Genomic DNA, 12731 nt, shown 5'->3' on the forward strand with positions numbered 1-12731 from the left:
ACAGTGAAAACCAACAAAACCTTTATAACCTTCTAAATTTGGAGGACATACTCCATACATTCTTTGATTGTACATAAGCATTTCACCTTATTTAGGACGTACAACAGAACAAGAGACATTTTACACATACGGAAGGATGTAGATCTGATTCACAATCACAATGCAAACAAAGATGCAGATTTTAATTTCGGGGGAAAGAGATGATTCATAGTCTGATTTAGGAAAATGATGTATAGTTTATACTTTCGGGTGAAAACACTTTGCGTAGGCAAGCAGGGTGTGACCGTAGCTTGGTAAATTGGAGTTCCTTTTAGCTAGGTTGGGAGGGAGAAAGAGGTTTATACAGAAGCAAATTATGAAATATTCTTGTCTAGGAGATTAACAATAGTCTCGTTTAGATATTTCAGTTTCTATTTCTGAGGAGAGGAACTCCCAACCTTGGCTGATCTATGGGTTCTTAGACAAGATGTCTCATATAATATGAACCATTTTCTTATTGTCTTTTCTTCTTGGGTGGATCCTATTTTGGGATAAACAGAGGTGGACAACTTTTCTAATTTTGGGGAGCCAGAAAAAATCAGTAGCTATTAATCATTCAAAGGCATATCTGTTCCCTACATCCATCACAGAACCAAGGGTGAAAGCTGAAAGCCAGAGTCAATGGGTGAGCTGGAAGCATGGTCAGGAAGCAGAGGCAGGGGTTGCAATGAAGACAGGAACTAGACAAATTGGAGGTTCAACAAGGACAAGTGGCTAAGCGGCAGTTCTGCAGAAAAGGACCTGGGGATTAAAGTGGATGAGAAGCTGGATATGAGTCAACAGTATGCCCTTGTTGCCAAGAAGGCTAACGGCATATTGGGCTGCATTAGTTGGAGCATTGCCAGCAGATCGAGGGATTGATCATTCCCCTCTATTCGGCACTGGTGAGGCCACATCTGGAGTACTGCGTCCAGGTCCCCCGCCCCAGAAAGGATGTGCACAAATTGGAGAGAGCCAGCGAAGGACAACAAAAATGATTAGGGGGCTGGGGCACATGACTTACGAGGAGAAGCTGAGGGAACTGGGCTTATTTGGTCTGCAGAAGAGAAGAGTGAGGGGGGATTTGATAGCTGCCTTTTGTGATGGGTTCTCTCATCGGGACCCCCTTGGGACTGTCACTTGATGCACTGAGATACCACTGAGCCTAACCCTTCTTCCAGCCTGGACACCCCTTGCCTCTGCCTTGCCGAGCCAGACCCTCCAGGCCTCCTCCAGTACAGACACAGAGAAAGTGCCACACCCCTCTGCAGAATACAGACACTGAAATCCGCTCATCTCTGGGGTGACTCAATTAAAGGGACTTACCTCGGCACCCCAGTGCACAGCCCCAATGGGACCTGAACCCCAAATAAATCCATCGTACACTGTATAAAGTTTGATACAGTATAAGTTCACATTATTCACCCTCTTTCTCGAGGTAGAGAGAGATATGCACAGACTGTTGACTCCCCAGGTAACAATTACTTACACTGGGTTTATTAATAAACAAAAGTGATTTTATTAAGTATAAAAGGTAGGATTTAAGTCAGGGGCGGGCAAACTTTTTGGCCCGAGGCCCACATTGGGGTTGCAAATTATATGGAGGGTCGGGTAGGGAAGGCTGTGCCTCCCCAGACAGGATCCCCGTCCCCTATCCATCCCCTCCACTTCCTGCCCCCTGACTGCCCCCCTCAGAATCCCCGACCCATTCAACCCCCCTTGCTCCTTGTCCCCTGACCACCCTCTCCCCTAACAGTCCCCCCGGGACCTCACCCCCTATCCAACATCCCCTTCTCCCTGTCCCTTGACTGCCCCGACCCCTATCCACACCCACGCCCCCTCACAGGCCCCTGGGACTCCCATACCTATCCAACCCGCCCTGTTCCCCGTCCCCTGACCCCTCCCCGAACCTCCGCCCCATCCAACCTCGCCCCGCTCCCTGTCCCCTGACTGCCCCGACCCCTATCCACCCCCCCACCCCCTGACAGGCCCCCTAGGACTCCCAGGCCTATCCAACCACCCCCTGCTCCCTGACCCCTGACTGCCCCTCCCTCAGAACCCCCGACCCATCCAACCCCCTCTGCTCCCTGTCCCCTGACTGCGCCAACCCCTATCCACACCCACGCCCCCTGGACTCCCATGCCTATCCACAGGGCTGGCTCTAACTTTTTTGCCGCCCCAAGCAAAAAAAAAGATCGCCGCCCCGCCGTAACCACCCCCCAAGCGCCGCCGAAACGCCCCCCCGAGCGCTGCGCCGCCAAAACACTCCCGCGAGCACTGCGCCGCCAAAACACCCCCCTGAAGCACCGTGCCGCCGGAAAAAAAAACAAAACCCCAAGCGCCACCGAAACACCCCCCCAGCGCCACGCCGCCGAAACACCCCCCCGCGCGCTGCCCCGCCCCAAAACACCCCCCCGAACACCGCGCCGCCTGAAAACAAAAACAAAAACAAAAAATCCGAGCGCCACCGAAACACCCCCCCCAGTGCCGTACCGCCGAAACACCCCCCCCCCCGAGCACCACGCCACGCTGCCGAAACAAAAACAGCCCACCCCCCGAGTGCCGCCCGGCCAAAACAAAAACAACAACCAAAAAAACCCCTCGAGCGCCGCCCCGCAGAACCAAAAAAAACCCTGAGCGCCGCGCTGCCGATACACCCCCCCAGTGCCATGCCATGCTGCCGAAACACAGACAACCCACCCCCCCGCGCCGCCCGGACGAAACAAAAACAACAACAACAAAAAACCCGAGTGCCACCCGCCACCCAAGATTGGCCACCCCTTACAAGATGCCGCCCCAAGCACGTGGTTGGTCGGCTGGTGCCTGGAGCCGGCCCTGCCTATCCAGTCCCCCTGTTCCCCATCCCCTGACCGCCCCCCCAGAACCTCCACCCCATCCAACCGACCCCTGCTCTCTGTCCCCTGACTGCCCCCTGGGACTCCCCTCTCTCCACCCTCTTACCATGCCAGAGCCAACCACGCTGCCGCAATGCCCGGCAGGAGCGGCGGGCCAGAGCGCTAGCGGCGCAGTGAGCTGAGGCTGCGGGGGAGAGGGGACAGCAGGGGAGGGGCGTCCCTGGCCGGGAGCTCAGGAGTTGGGCAGGACGGTCCCACAGGCCGGATGTGGCCCGTGGGCCGTAGTTTGCCCACCTCTGATTTATGTGGTCAAAAGAGATAACAGACAAAACAACGCAGGTTACTAAGCAAATTGAAACAAACACGCCAAGCTAAGCTTAATACACTAAGAAACTGGTTACATGTAATATCTCACCCTCAAAGATGTTCCAATAAGCTGCTTTCATAGACTAGACTCATTTCTAGTCCAGGCCCAATCCTTCCCCCTGTTCAGTCTCTCTTAGTTCCAGCAGACATCTTGGGTGGTAAGCAGGAGTCTCTTCACGACCCTCTCTCTGTCTTGCTTCACACCCTTATATAGATTTGGCAGAAGGTGGGAATCCTTTGTGTCTTTGTTTAAACATTCCCCCCCAGCTTTGTGGAAAAATATCAAATCCAAGATGGATTCCAGCATCAGGTGACACAGACACATGTCTTCACATCGCTCCTCCTCCTTACAGGCGTCCCACAGACTTACAGGGAAACAAATCCATTCACAGCCCATTGTTTCTTGCTTAAGAGTCATCAAGTTCCTGAAGTACCATTAATGGCCCTCACTTAGCATAACTACAATAGGACCTTAGATTTCTACTTCATATTTCTAACTTCAGATATAGGAATGATACATGCTGTGACGTTATTGACATAAACTGGGACCATATAGATCATTGTTGCAACCAAGGTCCTGTAGTGGCACCCAAATCTTGTATAAAGGGGGTCAAATGGGGTGTCTAAGACAAGGTTATGGTTTACTGGTTATGATTATGCTGTCTATATGTGTGTATCAGTTTTGTAGTTGAAGTTATGAATATTGGCTCTATACTGTCTGTATGGCAAATTTATGCTATGCTTCTGGGTGACATCCCAGACAAACTGGGATTAGCTCTACCTAGCCTGCTTGATGGCCCATTAAGGACCATCAGCTATACAATGGACCCATTGAGAGAAGGCAAATATGCCTTCAGACTCAGCAAAGTATGCAGGGACTGGCCCATGTGACTCCAGGCTCCATTTTGCTGTAATTTTCCACAGTAAGAACAAAGAGGTGTTCTTACACCTGGAAGACTATATAAGGCTGATGCCTCATCTCCATTTTGTCTTCAATCCTGCTTCTTACCTCTGGAAGGACTTTGCTACAAGCTGAAACTTTGAACAAAGGACTGAATGACCCATCCCAGCTGGGGATGTATTCCAGAGACTTGATTTGAACCTGCAGTTTATTCTATCACTGCTGCAAGCCTGAACCAAGAACTTTGCCATTACTGTATGTAATTGATTCCATTTAACCAATTCTAGCTCTCATCTCTATCTTTTTCCTTTTATGAATAAACCTTTAGATTTTAGATTCTAAAGGATTGGCAACAGTGTAATTTGTGGGTAAGATCTGATTTGTATATTGACCTGGGTCTGGGGCTTGGTCCTTTGGGATCAGGAGAACCTTTTTCTTTTACTGGGGGTCTTGGTTTTCATAACCATTTGTCCCCATAACGAGTGGCACTGGTGGTGATACTGGGAAACTGGAGTGTCTAAGGAGATTGCTTGTGAGACTTGCGGTTAGCCAGTGGGGTGAGACCGAAGTCCTCCTAGTCTGGCTGGTTTGGTTTGCCTTAGAGGTGGAAAAAACCCCAGCCTTGGGCTGTAACTGCCCTGTTTGAGCAATTTGTCCTGAGTTGGCACTCGCAGTTGGGTTCCGCCAGAACCGCATTGTCACACATGCATACAAAGAGGATGAACACGTTCAGCAGATTATAACATTTCCAATGGTATGTCACATCACACATTTTGCATAAAGCATATTCCAGTTATGTCACATTCATATTCATATGCATATTTCCATAAAGAATATGGAGTGCAACATAACACCTTCAAGTACCTGAAGGGGGGTTCCAAAGAGGATGGAGCTCGGCTGTTCTCAGTGGTGGCGGATGACAGAACGAGAAGCAATGGTCTCAAGTTGCAGTGGGGGAGGTCTAGGTTGGATATTAGGAAACACTATTTCACTAGGAGGGCGGTGAAGCACTGGAATGGTTTACCTAGGGAGATGGTGGAATCTCCATCCTTAGAGGTTTTTAAGGTGAGGCTTGACAAAGCCCTGGCTGGGATGATTTAATTGGGGTTGGTCCTGCTTTGAACAGAGGGTTGGACTGGATGACCTCCTGAGGTCTCTTCCAACCCTAATTTTCTATGATTCTAACTGAAGCAGGCAACTCATAGACTCATAGACTCATAGACTTTAAGGTCAGAAGGGACCAATATGGTCATCTAGTCTGACCTCCCGCATGATGCAGGCCACAAAAGCTGACCCATCCACACAGAATCTTCCAGCCTGCGACCCCTGCCCTATGCTGCGGAGGAAGGCGAAAAACCTCCAGGGCCTCTGCCAATCTACCCTGGAGGAAAATTCCTTCCCGACCCCAAATATGGCGATCAGTAGAACCCCGAGCATACAGGCAAGATTCTACAGCCGGACCCTCATTTTAACAGCGATGGCACGTTAATGCCTAATTGACTAAAATCACGTTATCCCATCAAACCATTCCCTCCATAAACTTATCAAGCCTAATCTTGAAGCCAGAGAGGTCTTTCGCCCCCACCGTTTCCCTCGGAAGGCTGTTCCAAAATTTCACCCCTCTGACGGTTAGAAACCTTCATCTAATTTCAAGCCTAAACTTCCCCACGGCCAGTTTATATACATTCGTTCTCGTGTCCACATTAGTACTGAGCTGAAATAATTCCTCTCCCTCTTTGGTATTAATCCCTTTGATATATTTAAAGAGAGCAATCATATCCCCCCTCAGCCTTCTTTTGGTTAGGCTAAACAAACCGAGCTCCTCGAGTCTCCTTTCATAGGAAAGGTTTTCCATTCCTCGGATCATCCTAGTGGCCCTTCTCTGTACCCGTTCCAGTTTGAGTTCATCCTTTTTAAACATAGGAGACCAGAACTGCACACAGTACTCCAAATGAGGTCTCACCAGCGCCTTGTATAACGGAAGCAGCACCTCCCTGTCCCTACTAGAAATACCTCGCCTAACGCATCCCAAGATCGCATTCGCTTTTTTCACAGCCACGTCACATTGCCGACTCATAGTCATCCTGCGATCAACCAGGACTCCGAGGTCCTTCTCCTCCTCCGTCACTTCCAACCTATGCGTCCCCAGGTTATAACTAAAATTCTTGTTAGTCATCCCTAAATGCATCACCTTACACTTCTCACTATTAAATCTCATCCTATTACTATTACTCCAATTTACAAGGTCATCCAAGTCTCCCTGCAGAATATCCCGATCCTTCTCCGAATTGGCAATACCTCCCAACTTTATGTCATCCGCAAACTTTATCAGCCCACTCCTACATTCGGTTCCGAGGTCAGTAATGAATAGATTAAATAAAATCGGGCCCAAAACCGAACCTTGAGGAACCCCACTGGTGACCTCCCTCCAACCTGACAGTTCACCTTTCAGTACCACCCGCTGCAGTCTCCCCTTTAACCAGTTCTTTATCCACCTCTGGATTTTCATATCGATCCCCATCTTTTCTAATTTAACCAATAATTCCTCATGCGGCACAGTATCAAACGCTTTACTAAAATCGAGGTATATTAGATCCACCGCATTTCCTTTATCTAGAAGGTCTGTTACTTTCTCAAAGAAGGAGATCAGGTTGGTTTGGCACGATCTGCCTTTCGTAAACCCATGTTGTAATTTGTCCCAATTGCCATTCACCTCAAGGTCCTCAACTACTTTCTCCTTCAAAATTTTTTCCAAGACCTTGCATACTACAGAAGTTAAACTAACAGGCCTGTAGTTACCCGGGTCACTTTTTTTCCCCTTCTTGAAAATAGGAACCACATTAGCTATTTTCCAGTCCAACGGTACCACCCCCGAGTTTACAGATTCATTAAAAATTATCGTTAAGGGGCTTGCAATTTCTCGTGCCAGTTCCTTCAATATTCTAGGATGAAGATCATCCGGTCCGCCCGATTTAGTCCTGTTTAGCTGGTCAAGTTTGGCTTCCACCTCTGATGCTGTAATGTCAATCCCCCCTCCTTTATTCCCCTCTGTCCTGCTCACTCTATTTCTAAGCCCTTCATTAGCCTTATTAAAGACCGATGCAAAATATTCATTTAGATATTGTGCCATGCCTAGATTATCCTTAATCTCCACTCCATCTACATTCTTCAGCGGTCCCACTTCCTCTTTCTGTGTTTTCTTCCTATTTATATGGCTATAAAACCTCTTACTATTGGATTTAATTCCCCTCGCGAGGTCCAACTCTACACGGCTTTTGGCCTTTCTCACTGCATCCCTACATGCTCTGACCTCAATAAGGTAGGTTTCCTTGCCGATCTCTCCCCTCTTCCATTCTTGCAACTGAGCACAGGAGCAGAGTGTGGAAAATAGAAGCAGAAAGCAAGAAGCAGGTCCAAATGCGACTACAGACATGGGACGCATTGAGCCTCCAGCAAGCTCCGGCTGCTGCTGGGTCACATAGTAGCTAGCTCCACCCCTTCACCAATCAGGAAGTACAATCAAATCAGGCACACCCTACCAGATGCCCAGTCAGCTGCTGGGAGGCGGACCCTGCTGCACTGGGATCACAGACAGTCTGTGCTGCTACTGTAGTGAAAGACCAGGTGTGGGGGATTTTTCAGAGCTTGGGTGCACATTGTTGGAGAAGTGAGATTTTCATGTTGGCAGGGGGCAATTTTAATTGTACTCCTAACGAGCCATTAGCTAGGAATCCTGGAACTGCATCCACTGTCTGCTCAGTGACTATCAACTCTTCTATGGTTCAAATCCATCATTTCTTTTTCTTGTTTTCAGTGCGTTTCGTGTACCAATTTTATTAAAGGTCTTTTAAAAAGTCAAAAATCTCTCCTTCTTGTGGGAATTCTCTGATGCGTGAGTTCCCACTGAATCTTTTTCCACCATTGGCGTATTTCTAGGGTATCCCACTCTTGTGGATTCTCCGATGTTTAGTGAGGTAGGAGTTGTTACTGAAGCTTTTCCCACAGTCCAAACATTTATGGGTTTTCTCTCCCATGTGGATTGTCTGATGTGTAATAAGGTGTGATTTCTGAATGAATCTTTTCCCACAGTCCAAACAAGTATGGGGTTTCTCTCCCGTATGGATTCTCTGATGTCTAAGAAGGGCTGATCTCTGACTAAAACTTTTCCCACAGTCCAAACACGTATAGGGTTTCTCTCCTGTATGGATTCTCTGATGTCTAAGAAGGACCGATCTCTGACTAAAACTTTTCCCACAGTCCAAACATGTATGGGGTTTTTGTCCTGTGTGCGTTCTCTGATGTACAATAAGGTGTGAGCTCTGATTGAAACTTTTCCTGCACTCAAGACATTTATATGGTCTCTCTCCTGTGTGAATTCGGCGATGTTTAATAAGGTGTGCACTGTGACTGAAGCTTTTCCCACACTCAAGACATTTATAGGGTCTCTCTCCCGTGTGCAATCTCTGATGCGTAATAAGGTAGGAGCTGTGATTGAAACATTTCCCGCAATCCAAGCAAATATGGGGTTTCCCTCCCGTGTGATTTTGCTGATGTTTAATAAGGTTTGATCTCACATTGAATCTTTTCCCACACTCGAGGCATTTATAAGGTCTCTCTCCTGTGTGCAGCCTCTGGTGTGTAATAAGATCTGAGCTCTGAATGAAGGTTTTCCCACAGTCCAGGCATTTATAAGGTCGCTCCCCCATGTGCATTCTGCTGTGTTTAATAAGGTCTGAGCTCTTACTGAAGGTTTTCCCACAGTCCAAGCATTTATACGGTTTCTCACCTGAGTGGTTTCTCTGAAGTGTAACAAGGTTTCTACTCACATTGAATCTTTTCCTACTCTCTAGGCGTTTATAGGGTTTGTCTTCCCTGTGATATGTCTGTTGAGCTGTGGTTTCCTTGGGATCTTTGCATGCTGCCCCATATTGAATGGATTCATCCAGTTTCCTCCTGGGATAATTTCCCACCTGCATCTCTGACCTGTGTCGATCTCCCCAGACTTTTCCCTGTTCCAAGTCCTGGGAAAAAATCCCTTCAGCTCTTCTCAAAAACGTCTCCTGCGGTTCCACTTTCCCAGGACCTTCCTGCTGCTGATTCTCCTCCTTGGTCTCACTCACTGTCCTATCACCTGCTGGGAGAGAGAGAATCCAGACAGGAGTCACTGCCTGTGCCGGGGGGAAAGGCCAGAAAGGGGAATATCAAAGAGGGAAAACACAACACAGTGACTGTTGGGGAGATGGAGACGTTGGATTCTGCCTCCACATCCCAACCAAACACTCCCAGGTACATAAAGTCAGGGAGGAAATTCCCGACAGCTAACAGGATGAGTGGGAGGCCGTGACTGACATTTGCTGGGATATGACACCAGAACTAAGGGCTCCCACTCACCGCACATTTTGGGAGTCCCAGTTTTTCCTTCACTCGCCAGATGTTTCTGTCTCGGTTTCCCTGACCCCTCACCTGTGCGGGTGCCTCTCGGGCTCTCCCTTTCCTTCGCGGCCTGGAGATCTGGGACCCACGGCTCCTTCCCTCCTTCTAGCCGGGCGATCAGCTCAGGTTTGGGAATGGGGAATCCTGCACAGGGGGTGAAATCAGACCAGATGAGGGTGAATGTAGCATTGGTAGAGTATCTGTCACAAAGAGCATTCCCTGAGTTTAACCTGACCCTGAGCTATGCTGGAAGGGGTGGGGATGTGGAACGCAAACAGATGGGGGACAGGGTCACTGAGCTCCCTTGGGAGAGGCAGACATGTGGGGAGATGTCCCAGGATCTGTGTGCTCTGGGGGACAACACATCTAGATAGACTTACAAGCAGTGCTGGGGAGGAGCCGATGGTCATGGTACATGTAGGTATCAATGACACAAAGGAAAGTTAGCATAGGGTTCCTGGAGGCCAAAGCTAGTCTGATAAGAGATTAGAATTCATTCTCTGAAATGCTTCTGGTTCCACACGCAAGGCCAGGAAGACAGGCAGAACTGCAGGGTCTCAACAGATGATGGCTCAGGAAGGAGGAATTTAGCTTTATTACGAACCGGGGAAGTAAGAGACTTTATAAGATGGACGGGCTCCCACTAAACCAAAATGAAACCAGACTGCTGGCATGTCAAATTAAAATCGTTGTAGAGGGTTTTTCAAACTAAGGGCTGGGGAAAAGCGGACAAGTGCGGAGGAGGAAACAATTCAGGCAGAAGCATCTCTTAAGGATGAATTTATTAAAGGGGCATGTCATAAATATAAAGGGAAGGGTAACCACCTTTCTGTATACAGTACTATAAAATCCCTCCTGGCCAGAGGCACAAAATCCTTTTACCTGTAAGGGGTTAAGAAGCTCAAGTAACCTGGCTGGCACCTAACCAAAGGACCAATAAGGGGACAAGATACTTTCAAATCTGGGGAGGGGGAAAAGGCTTTGTTTTGTCTATTCTTTGTCTGTCTGTTCTGTGTGCTTGCCGAAGACAGATCAAGGAGGCAAGCAATCCAACTCGATTAGAATTAGTAAGTAATAATAAGGGAATGCGTTAGCTTGCTTTTATTTTGGCTTGTGATTTTCCTTGTCTAGAAGGAGGTTTTGTCTAGAGGGAGGTTTATCCCTGGATTTGTAACTTTAAGGTTTTGCCTAGAGGGAAGATCCTCTATGTTCTTGAGTCTGTTGTTATTCTGTAAAGTACTTACCATCCCAATTTTACAGAGGTAATTCTTTTACCTTTTCTTTAATTAAAATTCTTCTTTTAAGAACCTGATTGATTTTTCATCGTTTTAAGATCCGAGGGTTTGGGTCTGTGTTCACCTGTACCAATTTGTGAGGATATTATTCTCAAGCCTCCCCAGGAAAGGGGATGTAGGGGTTTGGGGGCTTGGGGGATTATTCTCAAGCCTGCCCAGGAAAAAGGGTGTAGGGGCTTGGGGGGATATTTGGGGAAGGTAGGGCTCCAAGTGGCCCTCCCTAAATGTTTGTTTAAATCACTTGGTGGTGGCAGCGTTACTTAATCCAAGGAATAGGGAAGTTTTTAACCTAAGCTGGTATAAATAAGCTTAGGGGGACTTCATGTGGGTCCCCACATCTGTACCCTAAAGTTCAGAGTGGGGAGGGAACCCTGACAGGGTGACTCTATATCCTAGTACTGAGGCTAGGGAAGGAATTGGTAAAGTACCGATCGGAGCTAGAGAGGAACAGTTATGCAAAAAATGTCCTACTGAAACATAACATATGAAGGCAAGCATATTGAGAAAACGTACAAATGCTTACACACAAATATATAAGTATGCTTACATACAAATGTTTGAAGTCTACAAATACTAGTATGGCTGAACCCAGTGCCTGGGTTAAATGAGGTTATTGATATAACAGGCGTTCCGGAAAAGCGATGGAATGAGGATAATCAATGGGACACAGTAATACAAGGGTATAAAATATATAGGAACAATAGAATAGGTCACACTGGTGGGGCAGTGGTGCTATTATATGATAAATAAAAAAAACAGAGTCAAATAGGGTGAATATCTAAAATGAATCCAACTGTAAATGATGCATAGAAATTCCATGCTTGAATAATAGGAGTATAGCGGTAGGAATATGCTATTGACCACCTGACCAGGATAGTGACAGTGACTGTGATATGCTAAGGAAGGTCAGAGAGGCTACAGCAGTAGAAAATGTAAAAATAATGGGTGAGTTCATCCATCCTCCTATTGACAGGATAAATGTCACCTCAGGATGATTCAGAGAGAAAATTTCTAGACACCATAAATCAGAGGTTCTCAAATTGTGAGCTTCATTCAGGTAGTCCGCGGATAGTTCCCTCTAAGCCAGTGGTTCCCAAACTGGGGTTCATGAACCCCTGGGGGATTGCGAAATGTTACAGGGGGTTCTCGGGGAAAAATTCCTTAATGGCGGACAGAGCTGTCCCTAGGGACCCCGGGCAGCACAGAGCCAGCAGCACAGAGCCCCGAGGACTTCCAAGAGATAAGCAGATCAAAGCAAGCATATCCATCACACTGAGATTTAAACTTCAAGACTCCTTATTAGAAATGGAAAGGGAGGTAGATTTTTTTTTTTTTACTGTTTTTAAAATTAAATAGGCTGCTAGTATTGTTTTAAAATTATAACGAAGAACGAGTTTAAGCTTTGTTGTAACGTGCATTGTTTGCCTGGACTGCTCAAGACCTGAATGCTTGTGTAGGAGGAACTCTTTGAGTTGGCTTCTTAAATACCTTCATGCTCTTTCACATCTGATACTCCTTGATGAAACACAGGAGCCTTGTCTTATAACAGGCTTATTCAAAGTGATACAAGCTACAAAAGTGAGATCTTGGAAGAGTGTTGCCATTTTCATAATGTAATAAAAATACTGTAATGATAGATAATAATTAATAATAAATAGTGTGTAATGAGCATGTCATAAAACCACATTTTATATTTCCAAGATCACTGCTTTTATAATTTATGCTCAGGTAAGGGAGAAAATCCCTGGAAATATTCATTTTTAGGAGGGGGTTCGTGAGACTTGACATTTTAGTGAAAGGGGTTCGTGGGTTGTTAAAGTTTGGGAACCACGGCTCTAAGCCTAAGAGTACTCCCATTGACTC

The sequence above is a fragment of the Emys orbicularis genome, chromosome 13 (genome assembly GCF_028017835.1).
Source record: "Emys orbicularis isolate rEmyOrb1 chromosome 13, rEmyOrb1.hap1, whole genome shotgun sequence".
Lineage (NCBI taxonomy): Eukaryota > Metazoa > Chordata > Testudines > Emydidae > Emys > Emys orbicularis.